At 42.1% G+C, this 13,245-nt stretch overlaps 1 pseudogene; it reads left to right on the top strand.

Moving 5' to 3' along the window:
- The first annotated feature begins 6,638 nt into the window (after positions 1–6,638).
- Positions 6,639–8,718, top strand: LOC150039434 (stromal interaction molecule 2 pseudogene; annotated as a pseudogene).
- The last annotated feature ends 4,527 nt before the right edge of the window (positions 8,719–13,245 follow it).

Below are 13,245 nucleotides of genomic sequence, written 5' to 3'. Positions count from 1 at the left end.
GACAAAGGTATAGAGCTCACAAGTGTGGCACAGGAAGTTTGACCTGTAGCATAGTAAAATCCAATTATTTGCTTAGAACTTAAGTGAAATCTACCATCACACCCAAAAGACTTACAGCAATAAATGTTATTTAAAAAAATTAATGTGAAAGTGTGGTCAAGAAAATTACAATTTAGAGATTTTGTGTTTGCACCTAGGATTCTCCTGGTAGAGGATTACAATCGCACAAAACCTAGATACATAAGGCCATATAGGATGAGGCTAAATGAAAGGATCTCCAGAATATGGAAACAAGAGCTTTATCTTGTGTGATTATTGTTCTTAATGTACTATGTTATTTCTCTTCTCTTTTGTTGCCCTTTGGTTAATCTCATATCATTACAATATCTGACTTTGTTGCCAGGCATAATGTACATACATTTATTTGTTTATTTGAAAAAAGAAATGGAAGGGGATAAAACAAGATGATCGGGTGGGGAAGGGGAATGAGGACAAAAACATGAGGAGTATCAGTGTGTGAGAAGTAATGCGCCTACTATCTGGCAAATATAACTGTAAACCCACTATATATTACAATAACAAAACCACATAGAAAAATATTTTGTGTTTGAACAAAATTTTATTGACACAATTTTATTCATGAAACAGAGTTCATTTTTAAAGTTTACAGGTCCATAAAATTATTTGCTGACATTTAATTGTAAGCATATGAGCTCCAGCATGGAGGGTAAGCTTGAGATGGTGCAGGACAATCAGGTTTTGCGAGGTGAAATCACGCAGGTGGTGAGCATGGCCAGTGATGTGTCTAGACATCAGTGTTCATTTCCAAACCAGTTCAGATGCCGCTTCCACAGAAACTTAAAATATGCTAATTCCCATATCCTTATTGAGTCAAGTTACACAAAACATAACTTTTCTCATCGTACCTTTGTGCCTATTTTAGCACTATTCAAAAGAGTTGAAGCTGGACACCAGTGGCTCTCGCCTGCAATCTTCACTAGTCAGGAGACGAGATCTGAGGATCACAGTTCAAAGTAGCATAGGCAGGAAGTACATGGCACAGTACTCTCCAATTGATCACCAGAAAAACGGAAGTGGCATTGAAGCTCAAAGTGTTAGAGCCCTAGCCTTGAGCTGAAGAGCTCAGGGAAAGAGCCCAGGCCCAGAGTTCTGGTCTCACAACAACAACAACAGCAAAAATGTTGAAACACAGGAATCAAAACTATTGCCTACTCATCAATGAGTATATACAAAACTGCTATATGTGGACAAAATGAGGAATGAGTCTGCTCTAAAAATGGAGTGAAATCATTATGAGGACAATGGATAGGAGAACTCATCATGCTAAGCCAAATACATCACACTGAGAGCCAAATGTCACATCTTCTCTCCATTTTGTAAATCTAGACTTTAAAGATGAATAATAGGAATGTACAAGAGGACCTTTTGCGGTAAGGGCAGCAGTGTGGAGTGAGGACATGACAAGAGAAGGTATGGGACATGTATAAAATGCTCTTCAGTATACTATCTGATAAACATTAATAAAGTCAGAGCAACTGTTGAAATTATCCCATGAATGGAGAACACAAGTATGGAGGATACTGGAAGCCCCACTGTGAACAAAAAAGACATAACAATAACAAACAAACAAAAACAGCTGGCCAGGCACCATGGCTCCTGCCTGTAATCTTAGCTACTCAGGAAGTTGAGATCTGAGGATCAAGGTTCAAATCCAGCTCAGGTTCTAAAGTCAATGAGACTCTTATCTCAAATTAACGACTACAAAATCGGAAGTGGCACTGGGGCTCCAGGGTAGGGCAAGAGCTTTAGCTTTGAGCTGAAAGGGCTCAGGGACAACACCCAGTCCCATGACCAAAAAAAAAAAAAACCTGTAGCAATTCAGAATGAGACCTAGAGGTTTTAAAAAATGCCAAGATCTCCAATTCTTTTATGAACACTGAATGGTAGCAATCTTAACTGAATACATACAAGGCAGTCAAACAAGTCAGGATGTCAAAAACTGAAGAATAATCATTCAAATACCGCAAGCCAGTGGAAAACATTGACGCAACTGACCCTGCTCAGGTACTGGTCCAGGCTCTCAACTGAAGTGTATGCATTTGAGGAAGAAGTCACATGGTTTTCTCCAGGAGAGAAACTTCCCTTCAATTCTGCAACATGTGGAAGTTTTTCTGTAGAATAGCCCTCGCTGCTAGGCCTTGTGACAGGAGTATGGGCAAGAGACTGAGTGTGTGCAATCACCAAGGAAATTCCTTCAATGGCCTCCTTCATGCTGTCCACAGTCCTGTGAGGTTTGCCAAGGAGAAATACCAGCATTTCATTAGTCAATAAAGAACTCCTAAGGAACTTGCATTTCTGAGAACCAGAACAAAAGAATAAATGAAAAATGCCTTTGCATCCATAGTGTTAGTAATATTGGAAATATGTCATAACATGGCTGAGTGCTGAGGAGCTGTGAATGAAGATTCTTTCTATGAGTATTTTTGAGATATTGATCAACTCATGTTTTAATTTTATAATCCTTTACATAAAAATATTTGTTGAAAGTAATTAAATAGGAACATATAAAATTATTTATATACAGAATATTTTTTCTGGCAGCATCAACAAATAACATATTCAAAATGTTTTGCTTTACAATGAGATCTCAGTATATTCTCCTTTTAGGAAGTCATTAAAATTGTGATTTAAGAAATATGCCTTTAATCATTACATGTATCAGTGGTAAACTAACTTGTCCCAAACTGTCAAACACTACATATAGATAGGCATTTACCTCAAAATGACAAAATTCTCCTTCCTGTTCTTCACACTGTAACTGTGATAACATATTCTTTGTTTTTTTTTGCTCCTTGTCTTGGCATCTCCACATATTTCCCAAGCATATTCTCATATGTATTTTACATATGAATGAAGTGCATTCTGGCTGAAATAACCAACCTGAAAGAAAACAAGGGAAAAAGCTATGTCAGGTTGGGTTATTTTTTTTATTATAAAGGAACACATATTTTCTCATCCACTCTCTGTCCAAGTGCATAAAGAGGTTCTACTTCATGAAACAACTACATGAAGATCTGCAGGTAGATGAGTTACATCCTTGTTCTGGGTTAGCTTAGAGACTAGGGCAATGGAAAGGCAGAAAAATGGCCACTATCGATTCACTAGATGCTGGAATAAAATGCATTTTCTCCTAGGAATTGACCTTCTTTAGGCACAGGAGTACTTTCCAGAAGAAAATAGCTACATTGATAGCTAAACACTAAAAAGGAAGCAAGAAGAGAGACTATGAACTGGCATTTATCCAGTCTACAATATTTACTGATGCTTCATGGCAGTCTGTTTCTACCTAAGGTGGAGTAAGCTGCACTGAGCTCTGTTTCTGTATGAAGCCAATCCAAAAATATTCAAGCAAACCACATTAAAGCACTTTGAAGACAACCTATTTGAGAGAATGGAGTCAGTGAATGCACAGACCAAGGCAAAGAAAGAAGGGAGCTAGGTGGTGCACACTCCAGGTTCCCAAGATGCAATGGTGAGTAAAACAGGCTGATGGAAGCGAGGAGGATGAGTGTCACGTGACAGCGCACTGGAGAGTTCAGACTGGTATGAGGGAAATCCAGGAGAGCTACACAGGACCCCCTTGCATATGTAACGGAGCAGTGGATCACGTGTGTTCAGAAAGGAGCCTGACATTGAGGAATAAAACACATGAAGAGATGACAGGAAACTACCTATTGTTCACACACTGCCAGGAAGTGATGTCTTTACAGAACAGAGGACATCAGAGATGCCTTGCTACAGCAGGGCAAAATTAACACTCCATAAATCCTGCCCTGAAATATCCAAAAATTTATAAAACCAAGAGAGGAAGAACCAACTTTCTTGTAAGTGATGTAATTATTGCCAAAAATAGGGCTCAAGAAATCTAATTACACATTACAGAGATAAAAGTTTGAAATCATACGGAAGGTTGATGAGCATAGCAAATGTTAACCCATGTGTTAAACATCAGTGTTTTATCTGAGTAGTCCTAATTATAAGTCATTTGTTTTCCTCTGACATTTCTTACAAGTGAATAAAAGAAAGAAACCCCATGCCAATAGATATGCATGCCAGTAGTTCATCTCTTATAATCCTATTTACTCAAGAGGCTCAGAGGATCTTGGTTCATAGCTACCAGGGGTAGGTAAATATAGAAGAACTTTACCTTCAGTTAGTCATCAAAAAACTAGAAAGTAGAGGATCAAGTGGTACAGAGCCAGCCATAAGTAAACAACCAAGCAAGTTTTTGAGGATTGGATTTCAAGCCTTACTATACACACACACACACAGTGATCAAATTAGTGCCAGAAAGTATCCTCTCTAAGAAGGAATCTAGGGCTGGGAGTTTGGCCTAGTGGTAGAGTGCTTGCCTAGCATGCACGAAGACCCGGGTTCAATTCCTCGTTACCACATACATATATACAAAAAAGCCAGAAGTGGTGCTGAAGCTCAAGTGATAGAGCTCTAGCCTTGAGAAAGTCCAAGGAGAGTGCTCAAGCCCTGAGCTCAAAGCCCAAGACTGGCAAAAAAAAAAAAAGAAGGAATCTAGTAGGCTGAAGAGACCCCTCTCTAGATTTCCCCCTAATTTCCTGAGTAAGCTGTGGGCTGTAAATTCCTGACAGAAGAACAAAGGCAAGAAACCAGGTGAAAATGTTACAATTTTATTGGCCTCTTGCATATGGCCAGCTTGTGCCTTATGGTCAAATTACTAAAAAAAAAAAACCCTGCTAACTGAAGAGTCGGGGCTCTCAATTCTAACCTGCTGTGTGGCTGATGATTAGGAGCCCAGGCTCAAGCTTGCAATAAAAAGCTCTCAGGTGTTTACATCAGCTCCTAGCTACTCAGGAGGCTGAAATGTGAGGAACAAGGTTCAAAGCCAGCCCCAGAACAAAAGGACTTGAGACACTTTATCTTCAATTAATCTCTAGAAAGCAGGAAGTGGGGCTTGGCTCAAGAGTAGGGAAGCTGAAGAACTCAAGGACAACACCTAGGGAAGCTGAAGAACTCAAGGACAACACCTAGGGTAGGGTGGTAAACTTGAGCTGAAGAGCTCAGGGACAGTGCCCAGGCCGAGTTCAAGACCCATGACCCACCCCCCATAAATTACAAGATGTGGTTTAACAGATGCCAGAGGAAATATTTTAAAAGTAGTTTTCACAGGTATTAAAACTCCATCTTGCACACTGAAGTCATCATACAGAGAAAATCAGAGCTTTTATATTTGTGTTTATTCTTTATTTAACTTAAACTACTATAGTTGAGTATCAAATACATATTTTAAGTACTAATATCTTCACTGGGCTAGAAATAAAATATGAAAACACTTTCTAGAAGAAAAATTGCTTATGTCTCAAAAGATGATATTGATATGATCAGAGGGATCCTAATACTGAATTAAGCAAAAGAAAAAGTATCATCAGCTGGGCTCTAGTGGCTCACAACTGTAATCTTAACTACTCAGGAGGCTGAGGTCTCAGAATCCCTGCTTGAAATCAGCTTAGGAATCAAAGTCTATGGGACTTATCTCCAACAAACCTCCAAAAAACTAGAAGTGGAGCTGTGGCTCAAATGGGAGAGTGCTAACCAAGAGCAAAAACATATAGGTGCCCAACTCTGAGTTAAAGCCATAGGATCATCACCAACAAGCAACACCAACAAGAAGAAAAACAAGTATTCTCCTAGATACAAAAGGACCCAAGAGGGTATTAATCTATTTATTAAGGAAAAGCTTTCTCTGGCAAGAAAGCAGTAAATCATGTGAGAGAGTTCAATGGAAATTTTCTTCTGTACATTAGCTTTATTTTTTTCTTTTTTTAAATTTTTTATTGTAATTAATAAAAGGGTTACATGATATTTGCCAGATAGAAGGTGCATTAATTCACATACATTGATACCCTTTCACATGTCTTGGTACCCATTACCCTCCCCCCACACCCCCCATCCGTCTTGGTTTTCCCCCCTTCCCTATCAAATTTCAAATAACCAAATACAAATAAATTCAATATATCAGATAACAAAGTGAGAGACTGTAACAATATGAGGTACCCAAGGGACAGCAAAGGAGATGAGAGACAACATAGTACATTAAGGACAACAATCATTCGTTATGTGGCTTTTGTTTCAATATCCTGGAGGTCCTTTCAATTAGCTTCATACTATATGGCCTTATGTATCAAGATTTTGCTCTATTGCAGATCTCTGCTAGTAGACCCCAAGGTTTCTACTGATTATGATGAATGAGGGAAACCATTGAGCCTAAGTTCCTTTGAGTCTGGCGCCTCACAGGGCCAGCGAGTGGCCGGAGGCCAGGGCGCCTCCGCCGCGCGGTCCCCTCGCCCCGCATCCCTCCGCAATGCTGGCCCTGGCCTCAGGCTGACTGCCTGGGCGGCGCTGGGCTGCGCTGCTGGTGTTCGGGCTCCTGGTGACTGGAGCCATGGACAGATGCGACCTGGTGCCCAGACACCTCCGCCGGCGACGGTCTACTGGCTAGGCCGGGGCGGCCACTTCTCCAGCGCCAGTGGTGGGCGATCGCCCGGCGCTGCTGACAGATGCCTGCATGTCACTGAGTCCACCATGCTTCACAGAAGAAGACAGATTTAGTCTGGAAGCTCTTCAGACGATCCATAAACAAATGGATGATGACAAAGATGGTGGGATTGAAGTAGAGGAAAGCCATGAATTTATCAGGGAAGATAGGAAGTATAAAGATGCGACTAATACGCATAGCCATCTGCACAGAGAAGACAAGCCTATTACTGTGGAGGATTTGTGGAAGCGATGGAAAGCATCGGAAGTTCATAACTGGACCCTTGAAGATCCCCTTCAGTGGTTGATAGAATTTGTGGAACTCCACAATATGAGAAGAATTTTAGAGACAATAATGTCAAAGGAACAACACTTCCCAGGATCACAGTACATGAGCTTTCATTTATGATTTATCAGTTGAAAATCAACGACCGGAGTCACAGACAGAAACTACAGCTCAAGGCCCTGGATGTGGTTTTATTTGGACCTCTGACGCGTCCACCCCATAACTGGATGAAGGATTTTATTCTCACAGTTTCTAATCTAATTGGTGTTGGAAGATGCTGGTTTGCTTATACACAGAATAAGACATCAAAAGAACATGTTGCAAAAATGATGAAAGACTTAGAGAGTCTACAAACTGCAGAACAAAGTCTTACGGACTTACAAGAGAGGCTTGAAAAGGCACAGGAAGAAAACAGAAATGTTGCTGTCGAGAAGCAAAATCTAGAGCGCAAAATGATGGATGAAATCAATTATGCCAAGGAGGAGGCCTGTTGGCTGCGAGAGCTCAGGGAAGGAGCTGAGTGTGAACTGAGCAGATGTCAGTATGCAGAGCAGGAATTGGAGCAGGTTCGCATGGCTCTAAAAAAGGCTGAAAAAGAATTTGAACTGCGAAGCAGCTGGTCTGTTCCAGATGCTCTTCAAAAATGGCTTCAGTTAACCCATGAAGTAGAAGTACAGTACTACAACATCAAAAGACAGAATGCTGAAATGCAGTTAGCTATCGCTGAGGATGAGGCAGAAAAAATTAAAAAGAAGAGAAGCACCGTCTTTGGGACGCTGCACGTTGCTCATAGCTCCTCCCTAGATGAAGTAGATCACAAGATTCTAGAAGCAAAGAAAGCTCTCTCAGAGTTGACAACTTGTTTACCAGAACGACTTTTTCGCTGGCAACAGATTGAGAAGATCTATGGCTTTCAGATAGCCCATAACTTGGGACTCCCCAGCCTGACCTCTTCCCTTTATTCAGATCACAGCCGGGTAGTGCTGCCCCGAGTTTCCATTCCACCCTACCCAATTGCTGGAGGGGTTGATGACTTAGATGAAGACACACCCCCAATCGTGTCTCCATTTCCTGGGACTGTGGCTAAACCTGCTGGATCTTTAGCCCGAAGCAGCAGCTTGTGTCTCTCTCGCCCTAGCATTGTGCTCTCTTCACCACAGTCCCAGCGAGCCCAGCTTCCTCCACATGCTTCTCATCCAGCCCATCCTCGTCATCCTCACTGGCCTCAGCATCCCCAGCACTCATTGCCTTCCCCAGATTCAGACATCCTCTCAGTGTCAAGTTGCCCTGCACTCTATCGGAATGAAGAAGAGGAGGAGGCCATTTATTTCACTGCCGAAAGGCAATGGGAAGTGCCAGACACAGCTTCAGAATGTGACTCCTTGAACTCTTCCATTGGAAGGAAGCAGTCTGCTCCCCCAACCTCGAGATATACCAACCAGTGTCTCCTTGGAAGATATCCAGAGATGAGCTCTCCCTAGAGGATTCTTCCAGAGGAGATACACCCGTGACGGCAGATCTCTCCCTGGGCTCTCCTGATTGTGTAGGTCTGACAGAAACGAAGAGTATGATCTTCAGTCCTGCAAGCAAAGTGTACAACAGCATCTTGGAGAAGTCCTGTAGCATGAACCAGTTCTCTAGTGGCATCCCGGTGCCTAAACCTCATCACACATCATGTTCCTCCACTGGCAAGGAAAGCAAACCAGTTCAGGAAGCCCCAAGTGTTACCAGGATAAGCAGCATCCCCCATGACCTTTGTCATAATGGAGAGAAAAGCAAAAAGCCATCAAAAATCAAAAGCCTTTTTAAGAAGAAGTCTAAGTGACCTACCTAGCTGTTTTGTTGGGATTCCATTTCAGTAGCACCTGTACACGTTTTTTTCCATCCATCTTCTACTCCCTATTTTTGTTTTAATTTTAGGACTGCAATTAACTCCATTGGGGCTTTCAAAACTGGATGCCATAGTGGAATGTCCTGCAAGGCAACTGTCTACTCTCTGCTTATTTAAGTGACTACATAGCCAATTCATCAAGCCAATTACTGAAAAATCATTAAGAGATGAGGCAGTTTAGAGTCATTTCCTGCCTATTTATTTCTGCATTTTTGATGGTGATGTATATACAATATTTTGTTGAAAGCCACTATGGACTTACAAGCTTTAATGGACTAGTAAGGCAGCATGGGCTTGCAAAAATTTCTTGTTTCCACAGAGCTATTTACATGATGGACTATATAACTTAAAAGAAGTAAAACTAATTGCACTACTGTTTTCCAGACTGGAAAAAAAAATCTCTGCAAGTTAAACTGTATAGAGTTTGTAAAATGACTGTGGATAGGGGACTGTTTTCACTTTCAGATCAAAATGGGTTTTTAAGTAGAAAATAGGGTTTCTAATTGACTTGATTTCTGGAAACGAAAACCCATGCTTTTATTATGGGACGCTTCTTCAAAATGCATTTAATATAAAGGTTCGAGTCCTGCTATAAAGATCATGTTTTGTTTTCCCCAGGGCTTTCACTGGGATTTACTGCATTTCAGACTGTATGATAAAAATATAAATAATTTAAGGAGAGAAACCTCTTGATTTCTTATGTGAATGGAAGAGCTAAAGCTTGATTGAAGGACTTAAAACATTCACAAGCTGAAACTGAGGTGGGGAGTGTGGGGATTCAGACCCTTGTTTACAGACTTTGAATAACTGCAAAGGACTTATGGTTTGTGAAAAATTTGTACTGTGGAAAAGATAATAAATTGGAGACCATATTGAAAAAAAAAAGAAGCAAGGTACACTGGGGGGAGAGGGGGAGCGGGGACTCACGCCTATAATTCTAGCTACTCAGGAGGCTGAGATCTGAGGATCAAGGTTCAAAGCCAGTGCGGGCACAAAAGGACCTAAGACTCTTGTTTCCAATTAACTTCTAGAAAACGTGAAGTGGGCCTTAGCTCAAGGGTAGGGAGGTAGCCTTGAACTGAAGAGCTCAGGGACAGTGCCCAGGCCGAGCTCAAAACCCATGACCCCCCCCCCCACACACAAAAAGAAGCAATGTACCCACTACCTGATGAATGTCACTGTAAGCCCTCTGTACATCACTCCAACAATAAAAAAAATAATAAATGTTATAACAGAGGTGTCCTCAGGGTCCTGTGGAACACAGTGCAAATGAGGGCATGGGTCACCACCACCCTGAAAATAATCATCAGTGAATAACACATTAGATGGTTACACACACACACACAATCAGACTTCCAGATGGAGGCCAGTGGTTCACATATGTACTGCTAGCTACTCAAGATGCTGAGATCTGAGGACCTCGGCTCAAATCCAGCCAGGGCAAGAAAGGCCATGAGACTTGTATCTCCACCAAACTTCTAAGAAAATCTGGAAGTCGAGCTGTGGTTCAAGTGGTTGGGAGCCTTGAGCAAAACAACAAGCTCAAGGACAGAGCCTTGGCCCTGAGCTCAAGCCTCAGGACCAACACACAAAAACAAAAGTGTACTTTAGGAGAGGAGTGCTACAGTTCAGGGGCTCATTTACAGGAAGCAGCTCATCTTGTCTCCTCTCTTCCCCATGACACCCAGTGGTTGGCAGGATCTAGTTCACCCATCCTATGCTGTTCCCTCAGTGAAGAAGCCCCTAGACCTTAGCAGACTGGCCAGAGGCCCTGGCACTGGGGCTGTGCTGTCCCCGCCCCATTCCTCTGGGCTCCGCCCCCACGCTCTCGGACACGCCCACTCTGCGCAGGGAACAGTGGGAGACAAGGCCTTGGGTTCCTAGACTGGTAACCTCCAAGCTGGCAGCTAAATGGATGCTCTTGGTAGCTTTAGGAGGACACTTCTCCTCTCACTGCAAGGTAGGATCAGGCTGATTCCAGTTCCTCCGGGGCTGTTCATGGCTTCCGTGATTGTTTTCTTGCTTTCCTTCTCTCCTCTTCTTTCTTTCTTTTTCTTCTTTTTCTTTTCTTCTTCTTCTTCTTCTTCTTCTTCTTCTTCTTCTTCTTCTTCTTCTTCTTCTTCTCTCTCTCTCTCTCTCTCTCTGTCTCTCTCTCTCTCTCCCTCTCTCTCTCTCTTCATCCCTCCCACCCTCCCTCCCTCTCTCTTTCTGGCTGGCTTGCTTGCTTCCTCTTGCTTTCTTTCTCCCTCCCTCCCTTCTTTCCTTTCTTCCTTTCCTTCTATCTTTCTCCACTTTTTCTCTTCCTCTCCCCCTCCTTGTTCTCTTCTGTTTCTCTTCTCTCTCCCCCCTCCATGGCTCAAAGCCACGAAAGTTCATGACACTCTTATTTCCAGTTAACCACCAAAATGGCCAGAAATGAAGCTGTCAGTTACCTCATAGAATGCTAGTCTTGAGAAAAAAAAAGCTTATGGACAGCATCCATTCTCTTGAGTTCAAGCCCTGTGGCTGACCAAGAAAAATAAGGAAGAATGAGTTTTTTTATACCAAGAGCACAGTTACGCTGATGACTACCTTATTGGCACAAATGATGTGAAACATGCATTAGGTCCAAGAGACAGAAAATGACCAGACTCTGTGTTCTGATTTTAGTGATTACAGCCCAATCTAGAACACCAAGATGAAAAAATTAATCCAGTTTTTATTTCTAAATGTTGGTCTTTTGCTTAGATAAGCTGGTTAAGACTAGATTTGAGCCAGACACTGGCGGCTTACTCCTGTATTTGCAGCTCCTCAGAAGGCTGAGATCTGAGGATCACAGTGTGAGGCATGCCTGGGTAGAAATGTAACCAGCAGGAGAACAGAAGTAATGCTGTGGCTAAAATTTTAAGAGTGCCAGCCTTGAGCATAGAGAGGCTCAGGATCAGTGCCCAGTCCCTGAAGTCAAGCCCCAGAACTTCCCTTGCTGAAATCATCTATTTGCCTAGTGGAGCTCCACGGTGGCTTTCATCTTTTACCTTTAGTGAGGTGGAAAAGTTTGTTCATTCACTTGGACACACAAGATTGGAGCAGGAGAAAGCAATAGTCTCCTTACCTGTAGAGAATATAGTCTTTCTATTCCACAGCTTTTTGAAAGAGGAATAATAGCCTATTCCAGTGTATAGGAAGAGAATGGAGAAAGGGAACAATGAGAGACAGGTGAGAAAGACATTTGATACTGCTCTAGGAAGAAAGAGAGTAAAGAAGGAGCTGCTTGAAAGCAAACAAGAGAGGAAAGGCCATGTCCTTTGATGTGGTTCATTATACTAACCTTAAAGTTTTCCACCACCTCTTACTGGAGAGACTTGAAGCCCTTCAGCCATACCTGTTTGGCCTCAGGTGAATGATTTACAAAGCATCTTCAATACCAAGCGGAACAAATTTAACTGTTTTTAAAATCAAATTCTTATGTGAATGTTAAAAGTTCCCTTGTGTTTTAGGAATTGGAGAATGATACAGGTTTGCAGCAAGGAGTGAGAACTAGTCATAAAAGAAGACCTCCCAGAATTAAGATTTTTTTTTAAAATTAGGATAAAAACCACAGCACACGATGTGCCAGCATATCTGTTTTTGTACAGCTGGGTAGTGTTAGGTGCATTGCCTATGCTGTGAGACAACTTTGGGTCATTTTGTTTAATCTGAACCTCCATGCTCAGAAGCCACCCTGTCTTCCTCCTTTTCTGTAAGATTGCAACTCAGTATTCAACTTTCTCATCCTGTGAGTTTGGTGAGCTCTGTGCTTCACATAAGTGGACCATGAAGGTTTGTATTATTTTCTTCCCTTTTTTCCCTCATCTTGTTGATTGTACTCTTTAGTACCATTTTTTACAGTCTCATATGATTTGCATTTTTTGATTGCAACTTGAGTGTCAAGTCCTTAAACTCACAGCCAAAACTACTTCCATGAACTTGTGTGTTTGCACACATGTGTGTGCCCATGCACTAGTAGTATGGCATTGTGCTTCTTCCCTTGGGCTGCTGGCTGATGCTTTAACCCTTGAACTGTATTGGGCGGGTGAATTGGAAATGGCCTTTCAAAACCACTCCTACTGTGAGTGCCGTCCAATTACTATCATCTGGCCTCAACCCTCCCAGTAAATATTATCTAGTTGAGCCAGCGGCTCATCAATCCAATCCTGGCCATGCTGAGGGCACACAAGGGGTTCATGTGATGAGGCAGCATTGCCAAAAGCTAGACTCATTCCTATGCAGCTTCATCTAGCACAGGTTTCTGAAATCAAACCTCAGTATTGAAGAAAGGCCTGGCAGGGACAGAAGAGGTGGAGGTATAGCTGAAATAGAAGATCGTGTGCCTAGCATGCAGAAAATCATGGTTTCAATACTCAGCACTGTAGATGGAAAATATGATTTTCTTCTACACTGTACAGACTTTTCTTTGGAGGGGGGTGGTCGTGGGGCTTGAATTCTGGGCCTGGGCATTGTC

This window comes from Megascapheus bottae, unplaced genomic scaffold, assembly GCF_031878675.1.
Source record: "Megascapheus bottae isolate mThoBot1 unplaced genomic scaffold, mThoBot2.hap1 HAP1_SCAFFOLD_40, whole genome shotgun sequence".
Lineage (NCBI taxonomy): Eukaryota > Metazoa > Chordata > Mammalia > Rodentia > Geomyidae > Megascapheus > Megascapheus bottae.
Note: the sequence above shows the minus strand (reverse complement) of the source record. Positions and strands in the feature narration are given on the sequence as shown.